General features: G+C 38.0%; 1 pseudogene; it reads left to right on the top strand.

Moving 5' to 3' along the window:
- Window positions 1-8,290: 8,290 nt before the first annotated feature.
- On the top strand, window positions 8,291-17,349 carry LOC129076826 (eukaryotic translation initiation factor 4B-like; annotated as a pseudogene).
- The last annotated feature ends 3,340 nt before the right edge of the window (window positions 17,350-20,689 follow it).

The raw sequence follows: 20,689 nt of genomic DNA, 5'->3' as shown, positions 1-20,689 counted from the left end.
ATAAATATTACCCCTTTCTTTCTGATTTTTACCTCTAATTTATTCTTGTCTGTTTGCATTAGTTACTACCTCTAAATGATGCTAAGCAATATAGTTGCTATATCTTGATCTAGAAATACGATGATTTTTATGGATGTGTAAAATTCCACTGTAAAGATGTACATAATTTATTTAACTAAACCTCAATAAATCAACATTTACATTGTTTCCAGTGTTCTGAGAAAAAATTCAGGATTGATATTTTGACACAAAACAGTTGGTAAATGATTATACAATCAAATCTGCCATTATGTAATTTTTATTTCTTTAATAATAACAATATTATCTAACATTTATTGAGCTTTACTATGCAGCCCCTACCATAATAAATATGTACTGCTATGCATGCAATAAATATGCCAGCAGTACATATTTATTATTATTCATGAATGGTCAAAAGACTTATGAGGCCCATTATTATTAGTATAACCACACATGACATACCACTTCGTGACATGGAGTGCAAAGGACAGTTTATGTATATTTAAAAATTATGGACACATACACACAGTACTCTTATTATTGCCATACTACAGATATCAGATAGTCTGCCCAAGTTCACCTAGTTAGTAAGTGGTTGAGCCAGGATTCAGTCGCAGGTCTTGTTTTATTTTCTACCTCCAATTTCCCAATATTATTTCATCTATCCCTCCTTTTGTGTCTCTGTGTGTGTGTATTTTAAAACAAATCCCAGATATCATTTCATTCATAAATACTCATTATACATTTCTGAGTGAAGAATTTATTTTTACATTAGCATATCTAAGAAAATTAACAGTTGTTTCTTAATACCATTCAATATTTAGTCCATTTTAAAATTTCTGCAATTTTTTAAGGTATCTTTTTACTGTTAGTTTACTCAAATCAGTATCCAAATTGTTTTATACATTGCATTTGGTTGTTATTAAGTCTGTTGTATTCTTTGACAGTCACTTCCCTACCTGCACTCCCTCCAAATACACTTTGTTTTCTTCTTTTGATTGATTTCAAGAAGCCAACTCATTTGTCCAGCAGAATGTCTCATATTCTGGATTTCACTGGCTCATTGCTCTTTCGAAGTCCAAGGTTCTCGTGCTCTTTACTGCAATGTACTTTGTTTCTCACCATCTTTCACAGATGTTATGAGAAGGAAATAAAACTTGTAAGTGACAGCCTATTAAACTTTTAGTGGCGCAGGTGTTATAAAAATCCTGGACAGTTCTATTCTTTTTAAAAAAAAATCTTTATTTATGGATTTGAGAGAGAAAGAAAGGGCAGGAAAAACATTGAATTGCTGTCCCACACATTTTTTTTTAATCCTCACTTGAGGACAGGCTTATTGATTTTAGTGATTGGGGAAAGAAAGGAGAAAGAGAGGGAGAGAAACATCGATGCAAAAGAAAAACATTGACTGGTTGCTTTTGCACATGCCCCAGCCAGGGACCAAACCTGCAACCTAGCTATGGGCCCTGGCCCAGAATCATACCTATGGCTTTGCAGTTTGCAGGAAGATGCTCCAACCAACTGAGCCACAGTGGCCAGGGCATTTTTAAGCATTCATTGGGATGTTCCCTGAATCAAGTAGTTCTTGTATGTGCCCTGACTGGGCATCAAACCCACAGCCTTGGCATATTGGGATAACGCTCCGACCAACTGAGCTACCCCATGAGGGTTGACAGTTTTATTCTTTTACAGTACACACCCATTTGGCTGAACTTTGAGGCTTTTCTGCCCTTGAGAAGCCTTCAGGAATCATTGGCAGGTTTCACAATACTTTACAAGCTGAGTTTGTCCAAGGACTTCAGGAACATAGTTGTTACTTCTGGGCATTTATACCCTAAAGGCTTGATTCCCTGAGATTATATATGTAGGTTTGACAGGGTAAAGTGCTATGTTTTTGCAGATGACAGATTGTATACATTAAAAAAATTCTAAGGAATTTACTGAAAAACTATTAGAATTAATAAATGAGCTCAGCAAAGTTGCAAGTTACAAGATTAAAATACATAAATCAATTTTATTTCTATGCAGTAGTAATGAATAAAATGAAAATGAAATTAAGAAAACAATTCCATTTATAATAATATCAAAAAATAAAACACTAAGAAACAGATTTAATTGAAGGAGTGCAAAAGTTGTACTCTGAAAACTATAAAACACTGTTGAGATAAATTCAGAAGACCTAAATAAATGGAAGGTTATCCCATGTTCATGGATTGGAAAATAATATTAAGATGGCAATACTCCCCAAATTGACCTATAGATTCAAAACAATCTCTATAAAAACCCTAGCTGGCTTCTTTGTAAAAATTGAAAAGCTGACCCTAAAATCCATGTAGGCATTCAATGGGCCCAGAACAGCCAAAACAATCTTGAAAAAGAATAAAGTTGAAGGACTTATATTTCCCAATTTCACAACTACAAACCAACAGTAATCAAGACAGTGTATTACTGGCATAAGGATAGGATTATAGACCAATGGAATAGAATTAAGAATATGGAAATAAGCTCTTTCATTTATGTTCAGTTGAGTTTTGACAAGGGTTTGAACACAATTCAGTGGGTGGGGGGGGGGAATCTTTTCAACAAATGGTGTTGGGACAACTAGATTACCACATATAAAGGAATAAGTTAGAATGCCAACTCACATAATATACAAAAATTAATTCAAAATGCAAAAACATGATTTAAAAAATCTAAAAGTAAGAGCTAAAATGTTAAAATTCTTAGAAGGAATCATAAGGATAAATATTGGCTTTGTCTTAGACATGACGTGACAAGTAACAGAAGAAAAAAATAGACATGTGGATTTCATCAAAATTAAAAATTTCTTTGCATCAATGTGTTACTCAAGAGAGTGAAGAGACAGGTCTAGCCAGTGTGGCTTAGTTGGTTGGAGCATCATCCCACAGACCAAAAAGTCCTGGGTTCGGTTCCCAGTCTGGGCACACACACAGGTTGTGGGGTTGATCTCTATTCTGGATGCATCGAAAAGGCACCTGATCTGTTTCTCTCTCACACTCTCACATCAATGTCTCTCTCAAAGCAAGGGGGGAAAAAATGTCCTTGGGTGAGGATTTAAAAAAAAGAACAGCGAAAAGACAACGCACAGAATGGGAGAAAATATCTGCAAATTATATACTGGTAAGGAATTAATATCCAAAATATATAAAGAATTCCTACAACTCAACAACAACAACAATAAAAAAAAAAAAACCCAATGCAAAAATGGGCAAGGGACTTGAATCGACATTCCTCCAAAGAAGATATACAAATGGTCAGTAAGCACATAAAAATATGCTCATTACTAGCCATTAGGGAAATGCAAATTAAAGCTACAAAGACATACCACCTCATACCTAGATTGCTGTTACAAAAATATAGAAAATAAAGTGTGGGAAAGGATGTAGAGAATCTGGAACTCTGGTATACTGCTGGTGGGAATATAAAATAGTACAACTGTTGTGTAAAGAAGTTTGATGGCTGCCTTGGTTGGTGTGGCTCAGTGGATTGAGCACTGGCCTGCAAACCAAAGGGTCACTGGTTCAACTCCCAGTCAGGGCACATGCCTGGGATGTGGGTCAGGTCCCCAGTAAGGCGTATGTGAGAGGCACCACACACTGATGTTTCTCTTTCTCCCTCCCTTCTCCTCTGTCTAAAAATAAATAAAATCTTTAAAAAAAAGTCTGATGGTTCCTCAAAAAGTTAAACATAGAATTACCATATGATTCAGCAAAAAACAGAGTTTATTTATAAAAAAAAATTGTGTATTCTTACATGTTTAAACCTTAGTTACCTACAAAGTATCCTTCATTTGATGCAATACACATATTGAGATGTTTTTTCCACTGCTCAAACCAGTTGTTGAACTCATTAATTTTGATGCCTTTTCGTGATTCTCTCATTTTTTGTTTCACCTTGTCCACATCAGCAAAACGTTTCTCTCTGAGGGATTTTTTTATTTGGGGAAACGAAAAAAAGGCCACTCGAGGCATGATCAGGTGAATAGGGATGGGGGGACATGATGCCACGCCACTTTTGGTCAAAAACTGCTGAACACTCAGTGCCGTGTGGGCAGGTGTGCTGGTAAATCACCCATCATGAAATGGGCAAATGCGCTGTCTTCAAAAAAAATTCACTGAAGCCAATTGTACGCAGCCTCTTGCAACAATGCCAGCTGGTACACTGATGCAGGTGGGTTCCTAGAACACTCACCTGGGGCGGGGGGGCGCTGCACTACAGGGGCCCACCCTCCAGAAGATAATTCCAGTTTTTTTGAGAATTATCTTGTATATCCAAAACAATTGAAGCAGGGACTCAAATGGGTATTTGTACACCAAATGTTCTTTGCAGCATTATTCACAAGTCGAAAGGTAGAACAACCCGTGTGTTAACAGATGAATAGATTAGCAAAATGTTGTACATACCTACAATGGAATATTATTCAGCCTTAAAAGGAATGAAACATTGTTGCATGCTATAACATGGAAGAACATTGAAAACATCAGTGAAATAAGCCACAAACAAAAAGACAAATGATTCCACTTATAGGAAGCATTTAAAATAGGCAAATTTATAGAAACAGAAGTAGAGTAGGCTGGGGCTGTTACCAGGGTACGGGGAGGGCACAAAATGGGAAGTTACTGCTTCACAGGTGCAAAACTTCTGTGGGAACAATGAGAAAGTTCTAAGTAAGGCGGGGTTGTGGTGTGTGAGGGCAAGAAATATACAGAATTCTCTGTACTTTCAGCTCAAATTTGCTGTAAACCTAAAATTGCTCTAAAAACTAAAGTCTGATTTTTTAAAAAAGTTTCAGATATAGATTGTGGTTATAGTCACACAACATTGTGGATGTACTTAATGTCACTGAACTGTATACTTAAAAATGGTTAAAATGGTAAATTCTGTGGTATGTATATTTTATCACAATTAAAGAATCAAGGAGAGAAAGTCTAGTGACTATTTAAAGCTTTATTATCCAGCCATGTGATTTTGAATTAAACATTGCTCAATCACTGTTTTGTTGTTATTCCTGTCTTCTTTTAGGGTTCATGTTAGCAAGTTATGTCCTTGCATCTTCAAAATACAGTATGAATCTGGCCACTTTTTTTACCTCTACCATGAGCCTTCCAGTTTTAGTTCCCATTGTTTCTTCCCTGGACTTCTGTGGGTGCACTAACTGCCCCACTTCTATGCTACACTCTGCTCTATTGTAGCTCACACTGTAGTGTATTTTCTGTACAACAGATCACATCACTCCCATTACACTCTCATTTATTTAGCAGTCTAGGCAATCTTCTCAGAATTCAGCAGTGGCAGAAATCCATGACCTGGTGGAGCCTATATTTTAGTGAATTTAGAATATAACACCAAAATCTTAAGGGGCCCACAAGGATGATGTGGCCCCAGGCTCTCTCTCAACTTCATTTTAGCCAACAGCCCTGTGGAGACCAGTTCTCTAAACAAAATTAAAATTCTGCTGGGAAGGAAGTAAGGGATCAATGGTTGTTGTATAAAAATGCTCATACCAGTCAATATAAAAGAGTATTTACAACATCCGCTCCCCGATGAGACAACCCAGGACCATAGCTAGTTAATTGTGTTCAGTTCGAATACCAGGATTTTTGACTGATGTATATAATAACACCCCTTGAGACCTGACAACATACACTCAAGTTTTCTATATCTAATGTATCTTTTGGAGAAAAGGAAACAAGGTAACTACAATGAAAAGCTTAATTCTGAAAAAGAGAGAATGGATGGAAAATAGTATACAGTTGCCATTGGCCCACAGCATAGGACTAGGGAAGACTCCCTCCCTGGCGGTGTGGCGAGTTTCTTGGACAGCCAGCTGTAAACCTCCAGGTTTGTTCTCTGTGGGGATCTTTCTTACCGTGGCTCTCTGGTTCTTCCTGCTAAATGATCTTGCTTGTCCCTTATTCTTCACAGCTGTGCCAGAGGTAGGCATGGAGTAAATGCCCTTTCTGGAGACTGACTGCTTTAGCTGTGGTACAAATTGCCAGCCTTGAAAGGCAATAGACTGCTAGGCTTGGGTTTTCTTTGACTATACAGGTCCCATAAGATCTCAGTAGCATTTGGTTCAATTCCTTCTGCTAGTTAACACAGCCAAAATTTTTTTTTAGTCACTGTAGCCAGAGCGATGCAAAAGCTTTGATAGGCTAACCCAGGAACCTACACCCACCCTTGAAGCTAGGCATAAAGTTGCTTCTATCTTAAGCCCAGGAGAGACTCTGTGTGTGTGTGTGTGTGTGTGTGTATCTGTGTGTGTGTATGTGTGTGTGTGTGCGCGTGTGAGAGAGAGAGAGAGAGAGAGAAAGAGAGAGAGATACCCATTTTAAAATTAGGATGCTATTACCACAAGAAAGGGAAATGGAAGGTAGGTGACAAAAACAAATAATGTACAATTTCAGACATCTGTTAGCTTAGATATTCTCAACTTTTTTCCATCACTATAAAGAAGACAAATACTGTTTACATTTGTGACATATGCCCACTGGTACACTCACAAAGTAATGTCTGTCTCTGGGAGCTATCTGTAAACTTCCCCTTCCTCTCCCAGAAAGCATGTTGGAATGAACATATATCAAAGTAATATTATTACAGAGATAAACTGAATCTGCTTGAATTAATTTTTAAATATATCACTTGAAAATTTTGGTACTTTATTACTACTAACAAATTTCTTGTGACTCACCTTGCAAGTCGATTGTAACACATCAAGTGTGTCACACCTATTGTTATATACTTGTTGAGGAAGGAGGTCTTATCTTTGGCACCCCAAGTACTCCTTAGTTATGTCTTGTTTTGATTTCTTGGTACAATTAATCTTCCTTCTTGGAACACTCATTGCCAGGTGTCAGAGAGAAGCATCCAGGATAGCGGGAATGTCTACCAGGATTAAATAGTCCCAGTTAATAATGCACCAAGAAGATAATCTATACAGAAAGTATTAGAAATAATGTACATTTTCTATTTAGAACATTTCTATTTCTTCCAATGATTCAAGAATCATATTTTCTTTATTCAGGCGGTATAAACCAAATAATTTTAACAAAGTTAATTAATTTTCTAGTCTCCTCAACTTTATTAAGGGTACAGCAGTCCCCCCTTTATCCACAGTTGCACTTTCTGCTGTTTCAGTTACTTGTGGTCAGCTGCAGTCCAAAAATATTAAATGAAAAATTCTCCCTTATTCTTCTCATCACATAAGCATTGTATCATCTGACATCATCACAAGAAGAGGGGTAAGTACAGTACAAAAAGATATTTTGAGAGAGATCACATTTGTATAACTTTAAAAAAATTGTTTTTGTTCAAATACATGTCTCCATTTTCCCATCACCACTTTTATTACAATATATTGTTGTAATTGTATTTCATGAGTTATTATTGTTAATTTATTACTGTCCCTAATTATAAATTAAAGTTTATCACAGGTATGTATGTATAGGAAAAAAACAGTATATATAAGGTTATGTACTATCCAAGGTTTCAGACATCCACTGCGGGTCTTGGAACACATCTACTGTGAATAAGAGGGGATTACTGTATGCTTCAGCTCACCTTTGTGTATTTGTGTATTTCTTGGGCAGAAGAGTCGGTAAGAAGTGAGCTATTTTAACTATGAAAATAATGTCTATTATGAAATTCCCTGTACAAAGTTAATCACTTGAGTAAATTGACAGAGAATAAAACTAGCATCAGTATCATCCTAAAATTCAGAGTCCTTTCCTTTTAATTTTTTTTAATCCTCACCCAGGAAGTTTATTGATTTTAGAGAAAGAGAGAGGAGAAACGTCGGTGTGAAAGAGAAACATCAATCAGCTGCCTCTGCCAGGGTGTGTATGCACCCTGACCAGGGATTGAACTGCAGCCTAGGTATGTGTCCCTGCAACCTAGGTATGTGCCCTGATGCAGAACTGAACCTGCAGCCTTTTGGTGTACAGAATGACACTCCAACCAAGCTATTCAGACAGGGCCAGAATCCTTTTCTTTAAAACTATGTAAGATTGTTCCTTGGAGAGACCTGAGGTTGCTAACTTTCAGGGTACATGAGGCTAACAGCTGATGACTTCATATCCTGGAGAAGGCACTAAGCTTCCTTATTAACTGCTTTCATTTCCCTTTTCCCATACGATTCAGATGTTTCCTCATTTGTGATGGAAGGGAGTCAGTGCATGTGGGAGGCCCAGGAAACCAGCTTAACTAGAGCTGAGTTTGAGAGTTAAAAATCTGTTCTAAATAAAGTAAAATGGCGAAGGATGAGCCAGATTATCGGAAGGGCAATAGGCAAACAGGAAGCATTTGTAGAAATGGCAAGATAATAATATGTCTTAGGTGTACAATTTGGGAGTGATGTACAGAATGAGATCGCAAGGCAGACTGGATTGAAGGCTGTTGAAATAATTTAAACAGTGTCAGCAAATGTTTACTGAGTGCCTACTCTATCATTGCATTATATACTGTGGAGGATACAAAGATGAGTAAGATATCCATAACTCCTGTACTTAGGGGCCTAAAGGTAGACTTGTATGTCAAAGAAATGAATAATTATAATATTAGGTAGTAAGTTAAGGAGATGATTTCTCTGTTCTCAGAATGTATGAGTCTGCTACAAGAAAGCCTCAAAGAAATGTAGAGGCTGAAAAAAAAGACATTCAGTTGGAAATTTTAAAAAAGCTTTTTGAAAGAAGTATCTTCTGAGATGGGCCATGTAGGAGGAACAAGATTTCTAGAGTCAGAGATGAGGGAAGGAAGTTCAAGACAATGGGAGAACAAAACAATACTGTTGGGAAAACACTGCTTTTAAAACTGAGTTCATTATACCCATTATTATATCCATGGTATGAAATCATTATACCCATATATAATGTGCATCTTTATTTTTCCCTCAAAAATTTGGGCAAAAAGTGTATATTATACATGGCAAAATATGGCAATACACATTCATTGGCATAAAGTTGGTGTTCAACAATTGTTAACTGGGACTGTCATAATAAAAAAGTCAATAAGAAGTACAGAGGAAAAGTGTGGATGTTCTGGAAACTTGAAAACAGTTGCTTTGAGCATAGAATTTATGTGTGAGAAAAGGTGTCTTAGTCTGTTTGGGCTGCTGTAACAAAACATAAACTGAGTGGATTAAAAACAACAGAAATTTATTTCTCACAGGTCAGGTGCCTGGAAAGTCCAAGATCAAGACGCTGGCAGATTCAGTGCCTGTTGAGAACCCCTTTCTGGTTCATAGATGGTTGTTGTTTCCCTGTGTCTTCACACAGCAGAAGGGCCAAGGGAGCCCTCTGAGGCCTCATTTGTAAGAACACTAATCCTATGCATCAGGGCTCCACCCTTGTGACCTAATCACCTACCAAAGGCCCTACATCCCAATACCATCCCATTGGGGGTTAGGTTTCAACATCTGAATTTGGGTTGGTGGGGGTGTGCTTAACTCAAACCTTTAGTCTATAGCAATAGTGAAGGTAAAGCTAGGAAGTATAGATTGATATTTTTTAAATGAATTTTATTTTTTTAGAGCAGTTTTTTTAAAATTTATAAATCATGTTTATTCTATTACAGCTGTCTCAATTTTTCCCCCTTTACTCCCCTCCACCCATCTCATCCCCACCCCACATCCCCACAGTCAATTCCCACTCTGTTGTCCATGTCCATGAGTCATTCATACATGTTCTTTGTCTAGTCCCTTCCCCTTCTTTCCACCATTGTCCTCTTTCCCCATCCCCTCTGGTCACTTTCAGTCTTCTCCATGTTTCCATGCCTGTGGTTTATTTTGTTCATTAGTTTATTTTGTTGAATAGATTCCACTTATAGGTGAGATCACATAGTATTTGTCTTTTCATCATAGAGCAGTTTTAAGTTCACAGCAAAATTGAGGAGAAGATACGGACATATCCCATATATCCTCCACCTCCAAACATGCATAGCCTCCCCCATTATCAACATCCCCCATCAGAGCAGTACATTTGTCCAAGTGATGAACCTACACTGACACATCATTATCACCCAAAGACTACAGTTTACATTAGGGTTCACTCTTGGTGTTATACATTCCAAGAGTTTGGACATATGTATAATGATATGTATCTACCATTATAGTATCATACAAAATAGTTTCACTGCCCTCAACATTTTCTGTGCTCTGCCTATTCATCCCTCCTCCTGCTACCCCCTGCCAACCACTGATCTTTCTACTGTCTCCATAGTTTTGCCTTGTTTTGGGCTTGTTCTGTATGTAGCCTCTTCGGATTGGCTTTTTTCACTTAGCAATGTGCATTTAAGGTTCCTCCAAGTCTTTTCGCGGTTTGATAGTTCATTTTTTTAGTGCAAAATAATACTCTGTTGTCTGGATGGACCACAGTTTATTTATCCATTCACCCACTGAAGGACATCTTAGTTGTTTCCAGGTTTTGACAAGTATGAATAAAGCTGCTATATTTGTCTTCAGATTTTTGTGTGGACATAAGTTTTTAACTTTTGGGGATAAATACTAAGGAGCTCAATTGCTGGATTGTATGGTGAAGCATGTTTAGTTTAGTGAGGATAGATGTCTTAGTCTGTTTGGGCTGCTATAACAAAATAACATGAACTAATGGATTAAATCATCTTCCAAAGTGGCTTTATTATTTTTCATTCCCCCAGGAAAGAATGAGGGGTAAGTTGTGATTGTCTGTGTTTGCCTGTCAGCCTCCAATTTTGAGAGCAGTTTTTGGCCAAACTGAAAGCTGGAACTCTGAGGTAATGCTTTTTTTCTTTTCTTTTTCTTTCTTTCTCTTTCTTTCTTTCTTTCTTTCTTTCTTTCTTTCTTTCTTTCTTTCTTTCTTCTTTCTTTCTCTTTCTTTTCCTTTCTTTCTTTTTCTTTCTCTTTCTTTTCCTTTCTTTCTTTTTCTTTCTCTTTCTTTTCCTCTTTCTCTTTCTTTCTTTCTTTCTTTCTTTCTTTCTTTCTTTCTTTCTTTCTTTCTTTCTTTCTTTCTTTCTTTCTTTCTTTCTTTCTTTCTTTCTTTCTTTCTTTCTTTCTTTCTTTCTTTCTTTCTTTCTTTCCTTCCTTCCTTCCTTCCTTCCTTGTGGTACAGAATCTGTAAAACTAGGAAAAAAACTTGTCCTTAAATAAGTAGGCAATATGAAGTCATTGAAGATTTTTGAGACAGGAAATATTTTTGATCAGATCTCTGTTTTAGGAGGGTTTTGACCTATGTGGTCCAATGTGGTTAGCCACAAATCACAAGTGGCTACTGAACACTTGAAATGTGGCTAGACCCATGTGAGGTCTGCTAAAAGTGTAAATTATGCAACTGTATTTTGAAGGCAGTACAAAGATGAATCTCAATGATTTCTTGATTATGTATTGAAATGACAATATTTTGAATGTACTGAGTTAAATGAAAGAATTTTAAATTAATGTAACATGTTTTATTTTTATTTTTTAACTTTTAAAACAAGGCTAGCAGAGAATTAAAAATTACTATGCTGCTTGCATTATATTTCTTTTGGAAAGCACTGTTCTAGAGGTAGTGGAGGAGTGATAAAATAGTGAATCAGGGATTTTCCCTTCCAGGTTGGTGATTCAGACCAACCTTCCACTGAAGACAAAGAGATAAACTGGAAAAATATAAAAAGCATCTACCTGAAACCCTCAAAGACCTAATAAGGCAGCAAAAACTTACTGGGGCAGATTAAGATCTTGAGTAGTACTGCAGGTTGAAGTGTGATGACAAGATTACATATTCCACCAGGGGAAGGTCAGCACCTCACTAGGCTCAATAGGAAATTCCATCGGGATTTTTCTATGCAATAATTTATCACTCCAGCTCTCATAAACTTAAAAAACTGAATCCCTAAGCTCCCTATCACTCAAAATAATCAAGATGTATCACTCTACTCAATCAAAAAACATTTTCTGAGAACCGACTCTGTGCCAGGTTCCATGTTACAGCTTAGAAAGGGTACACCTGCCACACCTACACCCTCCAGAAAAAAACTAACAATGGAACTGCCTTTTCACCCAATGATTCCTCTGCTGGGATTTTACCCTAAGAATCCTGAAACACCAATTCAAGGGAACCTACACATGCCTATGTTCATAGCATCATCATTTACGATAGCCAAATACTGGAAACAGCCTAAGTGCCCATCAGTAAATGAGCAGATCAAAAAACTATTGTATTTTTACACAATGGAATATTACACAGCAGAAAGAAAAAAGGAGGTCCTACCTTTCACAACAGCATGGATGTAACTGGAGAATATTGTGCTAGTGAAATAAGCCAGGTGGTGAAAGACAAATACCATATGATCTCACCTATAAGAGGAACCTGAAGAAGAAAATAAACAAATGAACAAAATAGAACCAGAGGCATGAAAACAAGGAACAGACTGACAGCAACCATAGGGGAGTGGGGAGGGAGATAATGGTGGAAAGAAGAAGGGACTAGTCAAGGAACGTGTATGAATGACCCACAGACATGGACAACAGGGTGGGGATTGACTGTGGGAGTGGGGCACGGGCTGGACGGAGGAGAACAAAGCAGGGAGCAGAATTGGGACAAGTGTAATAGAACAATAATAAAATATTTAATTAAAAATATATTGTTTTTTAAAAATAATTTTAAAGATTTTATTTATTTATTTTTAGAGAGAGGGGAAGAGAGTGAGAAAGAGAGGGAGAGAAACATCGATGTGTGAGAGAAACACCCAGTGGAGCCTCTCACATACCTTTAACTGGCAACTGATGACTTTTCAGTTTGCAAGACATCCCCCAACCCGTTGAGACACATCAGTCAGGGCAAAGCCAATTATATTTCAGTGAAGCCAACATATTATAGTGGTTAAGAGCACTGCCAGAGGAGTCTGGCACCAGAGTTAGAATTCTAACCCTACCTCCCTCCATTTACTAGCAGAGTAAGCTTGGGCAAAGCTAGGAATTTGTAAAATAAAGAAAATAATAATACCTACTTACAGGATTATTGTGCTGATTAAATGTGTTAATATATGTAAAGATTAGAACAGTGTCTGGCTAAAGTATTTACAATATTAGTGTTTGCTACCATTGTTATTAATGAGAATGAAATTCAGATATAAGGCTCAAGTTATGGAGGTGCAGTCTTAGGAGCTGTTGAAATAAGTATAATTGAAGTCATCTATTAGATTTATAGTAGTATTTCTTTTATAAGTATAGTTTTTCAGCTACATTATGGGCTAGATAAGCTTTTATAGGCTTGCCTGAGAAACTAATCACTACTTTACAATGCTTCTCTACAAGAGTGTACAAGGTCTGTCCTGAAGAAGTCCAGCCATTGTTAATATAACAAGAACAGTTTCCATGACATTGATGTAACCTGGTAGCCAAAGAGAGTGGACTGGAATGTGCATGCATGAACAGTGATGACCTCACTGTACCAGTCAGTGGAGGCGGTAGATGCCCTTGAGCAAACATGTGTACTGTGTGGCTGTCACATCCAAAATTACTGAGCGAGTAGAGCAACAAATATGCATCAAATTTTGCATTAAGCTTGAACATTCCTCCATAGAAGCTATTCATATGGTTCACAAGGCTGCAGTTGGTGATTGGCAGCTTTATCACAAAAACACACCTGCTCATTCATCAGGTCTCATGCAGAATTTTTTGGTGAAACATCAAATCACCCTGGTGAATCAGGCCCCCCTACAGCCCAGATTTGTCATCCTGTGACTTCTGGCTTTTCCAAAAACTAAAATTGCCTTTGAAAGGGAAAAGATTTCAGACCACTGATGAGATTCAGGAAACTATGACGGGGCAGCTGATGGCAATTGGGAGAAGTGTGTGAAGTCCCAACGTGCCCACTTTGAAGGGAATGAGGTGTCATTGTCCTATGTACAATGTTTCTTGTATCTTCATCAATAAATGTCTATTTTTCATAGTACATGGGTGGATACTTTCTGGACAGACCTTGTATTCTTAGTCTGACAAATCTTTTAGAATACAACTTTTTGCAGGTTGGAAACTGTGAGTACAGGCTCGAAATCACTCTAAATTGAAGAAGTATATCACTGGGCTCGCACTTAACCTTTACAAATAAAATGAAGTAACTATCATTCATCTTCAGTCTTTACACCACCTTAGATGTTTTCTTTCATATCCTCTACTTTTTCTATCACTGTTGGTCACAAGCACCTAGCACCTCACCCAAAGGGCTCTGCTGTTTTACCAAATCTGGCAGGATCTGAAGATGAAAAATGATGTAAAGGAAAGCTGATCACTCACTGGGGATCTGTGCTCATGTTTCCTATTTCTAATGTTTGTAGCATAATGCCCACATTTCCACCACCTAACTTCCACAATGATGCTGGACGAGCCTCTCTTGGTCCCAGTTTTCTCACCTACGGAATGGGGATACTACTGATCTCACCACCTCATAGGAAGGTGCAGCTGCAGTTGATGTTCTCGATGTCCTTGACTATAGAATTACTATCAATGGAAGCTTTAGAATCCTTCTTCTATCATATTTTTGCAGGCTTTCAATCTCAGTGCACTCCTGATTCCTAGAGAAAAGTAGTGGACCATGGAAAGGTTCTCCAATTTCTAGCAAAGCCATTTCTAATACCTAAAATAAAGCTACTCTTAAAAGTCTCTTAAAAGACTAGAGCATCCAATTTGATATTAAGTTATCTTTAGGCATGAATCTCCTGTACCTTCCAAATGGATTTTGGCAAACTAAGACAGGAATCACAATTTTTTTCCTTTCATATATCCTTAAATGCTTCAAATATGTTATCTTCCTGACTACAAAAGTTGCCAATTTGGGTAGCTTAAACCAGTGGTAGTCAAATTTTGGTCCTCATATTAGTGCAAGTCCTTCATTCTTTCATTAAATATTAGCTGTGCCAGCTACTATTCTAGGTGCTTGAGATATATCTGAAAAGAGGGAAAAAATCCCTGCCTTGTGGGATCTTTATCCTTGGTAATATTTTCACTAGACTTCAGTTAAATTATTAAAATATGGACAACACTTTGCACTTCATATAGCTATATTGATAGATTGGATTTTTTTAGAAACTAATTTCTAAATGTCCTAACTTGAAACACTAAAAAGATAGCAACCCTGAGTAGGTCTTTTAATATTTTCTTCAAATTTTATGACTTTGAAATCTGAAAGAGAATAATAATAATTCAGGCCAATACCACCACTTCTTACAATGCACGTCTTGAACAGAATAAGAAAGATTCAAAGAGAAAGGAACCCTAAACAAGCACATTCAATGCCTTCTGAGTCAGTCACTCCATCCCAGATGTATGCTGGTATTTAACTGGCTCTCCAAAAGAAGGGGAGGGGGGACCTTTCCATTCTCTCTCTCTCCCTCCCCCCCCCCCACAGCAAAAAAGAATAAAAAGGGAAAGAAGATCTCCCTAACAGACCTTCTGTCTGAGGGTGGAGGGACTGGTGGAGAATGTACCTACAATGCCAAACTAGTCAGCTGGGCTGATGAAACAGATGACTTGGAAGGAGATGTTTCAACTACCTAGCACAGTAATGATGATGATGTGACAAGGTGCCTCCAATTGACTGTTCCATCGTACCCAGTGTTCCAAGGGCTGCTCCAGTGCCCAATATTGGCAGGAGCCCTCAAGGGAAGGGAGGAAGAAAGAGAGGAAGAGAAACATCAATGTGTGAGAGATACATCAATAGGTTGCCTCTCACATGCCTCCAACTGGGGACCTGGCCTGCAACTCAGGCATGTGCCCTGACTGGGAATGGAACCAGCAACCTTTTGGTTCATAGGTGGACAGTCAATCCACTGAGCCACACCAGCCAAGGCTCAATTAAGGAATTCTCTAGAGAATTAAATATTAGTTCAGTGAGTTTACCATGGGAACCTAGCAATCCAGAAGGTTGAAAGATTTTGGTTATGCTGAGTTTGAGGACCTGGATTCCTTGTTCAATGCCCTGAGTCTCAATGAAGAATTTCTAGGTAACAGGAGAATTCAAGGGGATATTCCTGACCAAGCTTAGCATAAAGACAGAGATGATCATTTTTTTGGCTGAGATAGAAATCTGGATTCTGACAAAACAGATACAGACTTCTATAGGGCCTGTCCTGCCACAGAAAGCATTGAACTACCCACCTAGAAGAGGTGAGGATAGCACTGAAGACAAGTATTGAGATCATTATGATTCAGACTGATAGTGTGATGGGTATCGGGGCAGTTATTGTGATGGCCCTCGCCGGGATATGGATCAACACAGAGGCCAGGATCATTCTGATGACAGAGACAGCAGGGACCATGACAGAGGCTATGATTCCAGGATAGGCTGTGGTAGAAGAGCATTTGGTAGCAGGTACCATAGGGATGATGATTACAGAGGAGGCGGGGACCGCTAGGAGGACAGATATTATAGATGTGATGATTGGTCTTGGAGCTCCGGAGATGATTGATTACTCTTGGTTTGATCACAGGCAGATGATAAAGACTCACCTCGTCACCGTAAAGACCCAAACTGAATCTAAACCCTCGAGGCACTCCTAAGGAAGACGATTTCTCTGCTAGCACCTCCCAGTCCTGACGAGCAGCCTCTGTCTTTGGAGGGCAAGGCCTGTTGACACAGCTAAAGAAGGAGAAGTAGAGGAGAGGCTACAGAAGGAACAGAAGTTGCAGCACCAGCTGGATGAGCCAAACTAGAAAAGCGGCCTCAGGAGAGGCACCAAAGCTGGTGAACAAATTCAGGAAGGGAAACAGTCAAAGACAGGCAGTGAGTCATCACAGATGGGTAACTCAGCCACATCGGGCAGAAGTCAGGCATAAAGGAGAGGGAGTGAGAAGTCTCTAGAAAATGAAACATGCAGTAAAGAGGAAAACTGTCACTCTCCAACTTCTAAGCCTCCCAAACCTGAGCAGCCTCTAAATGTGATGTCAGCCCCTCCACTAAAGGAGAATGCTTGGGTGAAGCGAAGCTCTAACCTTTCTGCTCGATCTCAGAGCTCAGACCCAGGGCAGTGATCCCGTACAAGTGCAGGAGGAGAAAGTAGTTCTAGCTCAACCATCTGAGTAAGGACCAGCAAGAAAGAGGAAAATGAAGTAGGTGGAGTAACTGTCCCAAAGGGCCAGAGTGGGAACTCCAGCCATGGTCCAGGAGATGGAAGAAACAAAGATCACAGGAAGGAGTCAGATAGGAAAGATGGCAAAAAGGATCAGAACTCCTGGTCTGCACCTGAGCCAAAGAAACCTGAAGAAAATCCAGCATCCAAGCGAGTATGCTTCTCTCTCTGTTGATGGTGAAGATAAAAAAAAAAAAAAAAAACAAGGGAGAAGATTGCACTAAATAGACCTTTACATCCTATACTTTCTCCAGTCTCTCTCTACCCTAGACCATGTGAGAGCAAATCAAACCTCTTTCCAGATGAAACAAAATAAAACTCGCCATCTCCTGGAAAAATAAGAGAGTAGGACTATTTTTTTTTTTGTAATGGCCCATTTCAAGCTACCAATGTAATGCCACTGAAGGCAGAGTTAGGAAGAAATGGGCATAAGTAGTTCTCATGAGCCAATAATGGTAGGAGCCAGCTCCAGCACATTACTGCTCCAGCATAGCGTGAAATACAATATCTAGTCCCTGCAGCAAGGGGTACTGAAAAGAGTGTGAACTTTGAGTTCCAGTCCTATCACTTACTTCCACAATGATTTTGGACAAGTCTCTCTAAGTCCCATTTAGGCAATATCCAGGAATAAAGGCGGAAAAGTATTTATCTCTTGTTCAATTACCAAGTCATACTTTGAACTAAGTGTAGGTTTATAGACCCTGTCAGGCAGAGAAATAATGACTGAAACAAAACCACGGACCCTTCTCAAAGAAGTTGTGTACACTTTTCATCTTGTTGAAGAGGATTTGTTTTTATGCATATTTCCTCATTAAGGAAGTTGAACTGTATATGTCTGGGAGTGCAAATACATATAAAGCACCAAGGTTAAAAGCAAAAAATCTGGTTATGGTGTGAGCTGTGTAAAAGGAGGACAGAGAAAAAGACAATCTGAAGTAGAGAGTCCTACATAGCTTTCTCCTTGAGTGTCTTCTGGTCACAATATAGAGAAAACACATGTCCAATCTGCCTGGTAAGACTAAGCCCTTGTTTCTCCAAATTCTCCACTCCCATGGAAGTCATTATTAGGTTCATCTATCTGTGTACTGCAAATTACTTTAAAATGGTAGGAAGCTCACAAAATCTCTGGGAAGACCAGAAAGTCAGTTAGGCTTGGAGATTATGTTACCAGGATATCACTTGAACCACACAGAGAGAGATGTTCAACCTAGAATGCTACTGAACAGACACATATTTGACATGAACACTACAACTTGTACAGGTGACACTGGGGAACTGGACATCAGATCTATTGCTGCTCATCTCCTCTACCATCCTTGCCAAAAGGCAGATTCACCTGGGCCTGTCTTATATGGGTGTGTCTTATATGGGTGTGTCCAGCTGGCAAACTCTAGGTCACATTTTGGTACCTTAATGGCAATGGAGGCAGAAGCAAAATTTATAATGTGGGAAATTCTCCAAACATAAGAAGATTGCTCAAAAGATGCTAGATGGCCAAAAGTGAGGACTAAAAATACTGCTATGGAGTTATTTTCAGAACTTAATTGCTAAAGTATAATTTATAAAAAATTGAAAACATGATTCTTGTACAAATAAAAATTAGCATGTGTCAAAGATTTATTCAACTCATTAATTAATAACTGACCAGTAAGATATTAAAACTGGTTTAAATAAGAATTTAAGTGACAGCTGTTACATTCTCTATTCAGTGAAATCTACTAGACAAAATTCATTTGCATTGCTACGCACAGGAATAATTTGCATAGTTATTAGTTTTTTACAAATTCACTCTATTCTACAAAGTTGTGAAATAACCTTGTCAATACAAAGTCAATCAAAGTTGCACACCTTCATAGAGTCAGAAAATCCTGCCTACTCCAGGGTCTGTTAGACCCTCTGCTGAAAGGGCACCTGAGACTCTCTTTTGCCTGTTTCAAAGTATTAAAGTTTTTAAATAAGCACAATGCTAAGTGGGAAAGAAAACAAGGTGGAGAAAAGTATAATATCTTTGATTTAAGAAAGGAAGAATACTAATATATGTATATTTTATTATTTCAAGTGGGAAGATAAGGTATGAATTGTCTAAATGGCTACCTACTGTCAAGAAAGGAAGGGAATAGTGTTGAGAGTCCAGAACTAATGGCTAGACTTCTTGAATATACTTCATTTTATTGATTTGGCTTTGGACTCATATAAATGTTTTACATAATTACATACATTTTAAAAGAATCCTTAAAAACAGAAGTAAAATGAAATAAATGAACCAAACGATGTACACAGGTGGTGGCATAACACTAGAGGGAACTATTCCAAGTGACTTCAAAATACATTGATTGACTTACGTCTTTAGTGGGATATGGCCCTAAATCAGGGGTAGGGGGTAATAACTGTTCCCTTTTAAAAATCTGAAAATTGTTCTCAGTAATAATCTACCGGTGGTAAGCTTGGTATTGTTATTCTGAAATAGCATGGGATAAATTAATGAGTACTTACGTTAGTATTTTAGAAACATGAAATTTTCAGTATGTTTGAAAAGAGGTACAGATATAAGATTGATGAAGTTAGGCTAAAAACTCTATAGTCTTGAATTTGTATTTGAAGTATCAGTGTGAGCTTGGGATCCATTTAATTTATTCCTGTATAGATTCATATAAAATTCCCCAGCTCTGTCTTTTGAAGGCTTACAAATAATGGTCAGTCTGGGATCAGTGACACTCCTGGTGCCTAGCAGTTATGGTATCTAAACATCATTTCCACTAAAAGGAACAAGATCTCCTTGGAGAAGTGGCTGATTCCAGGTCTGGAGAAGGAATTGTTCAAGATAAACCTGCAATGGCTATTGTACTAGAAAGAAAAGAGGCTACTAAAAAGTACTACTGTCATGCAAAATATAGGGACTCAGGACTCAGAAGTGAATTTTAGTAAGTTCTCATTGACCAAAGATGAGAGAACGTGAGTATCAATAAAAATAAAAATGTAATGGATTGATAACATAAAATATAGTTAAATCCATAAATTCATAATGATACAAAAAACAACTCAATGGCTTTGCAAAGTATGGACTTTATTTGTATCTCAATTCAAACTCTTTTTAACATGTATAAGATGAAAAAAGGTAAATAGTAACATGGTATTTGATGAAATTAAGAAATTATTGTTAATTTTTTTAATTAATTAGTTTATTTTTTCAAATACATTTGTCTCTGCCTCCCCCCCACCACTTTCCCTTGCCCCCTCCCTCCCTCTCAACTCTTCCCCTTTGGTTTTGTCCATGAGTCCTTGCTATATGTTCCTTGACTTTCCCCTTCCCTTCCTTTTCACCCGCCCCCACTCCCTCCTTCCCTCTTGTCTCTGTTGGTTTCTTTTTCTTTCAGTGTTGCTGGTCTTATTTTCCTTGCATCTTTGTATTGTTGGTTAGGTTCCACTTATAGGTGAGATCATATGGTATTTGTCTTTCGCCCCCTGGCTTATTTCGCTTAGCATAATGTTCTCCAGTTCCATCCATGCTGTCACGAAGTTTAGTAGTTCTTTTTTCCTTTGTGCTGCGTAGTATTCCATTGTGTAAATG

Source organism: Pteronotus mesoamericanus, unplaced genomic scaffold (genome assembly GCF_021234165.1).
Source record: "Pteronotus mesoamericanus isolate MK-2021 breed Mesoamerican mustached bat unplaced genomic scaffold, CSHL_Meso_final contig_647, whole genome shotgun sequence".
Classification (NCBI taxonomy): Eukaryota; Metazoa; Chordata; class Mammalia; order Chiroptera; family Mormoopidae; genus Pteronotus; species Pteronotus mesoamericanus.
The sequence above is the reverse complement of the archived record's forward strand: the minus strand, read 5'-3'. Positions and strand labels throughout refer to the sequence as shown.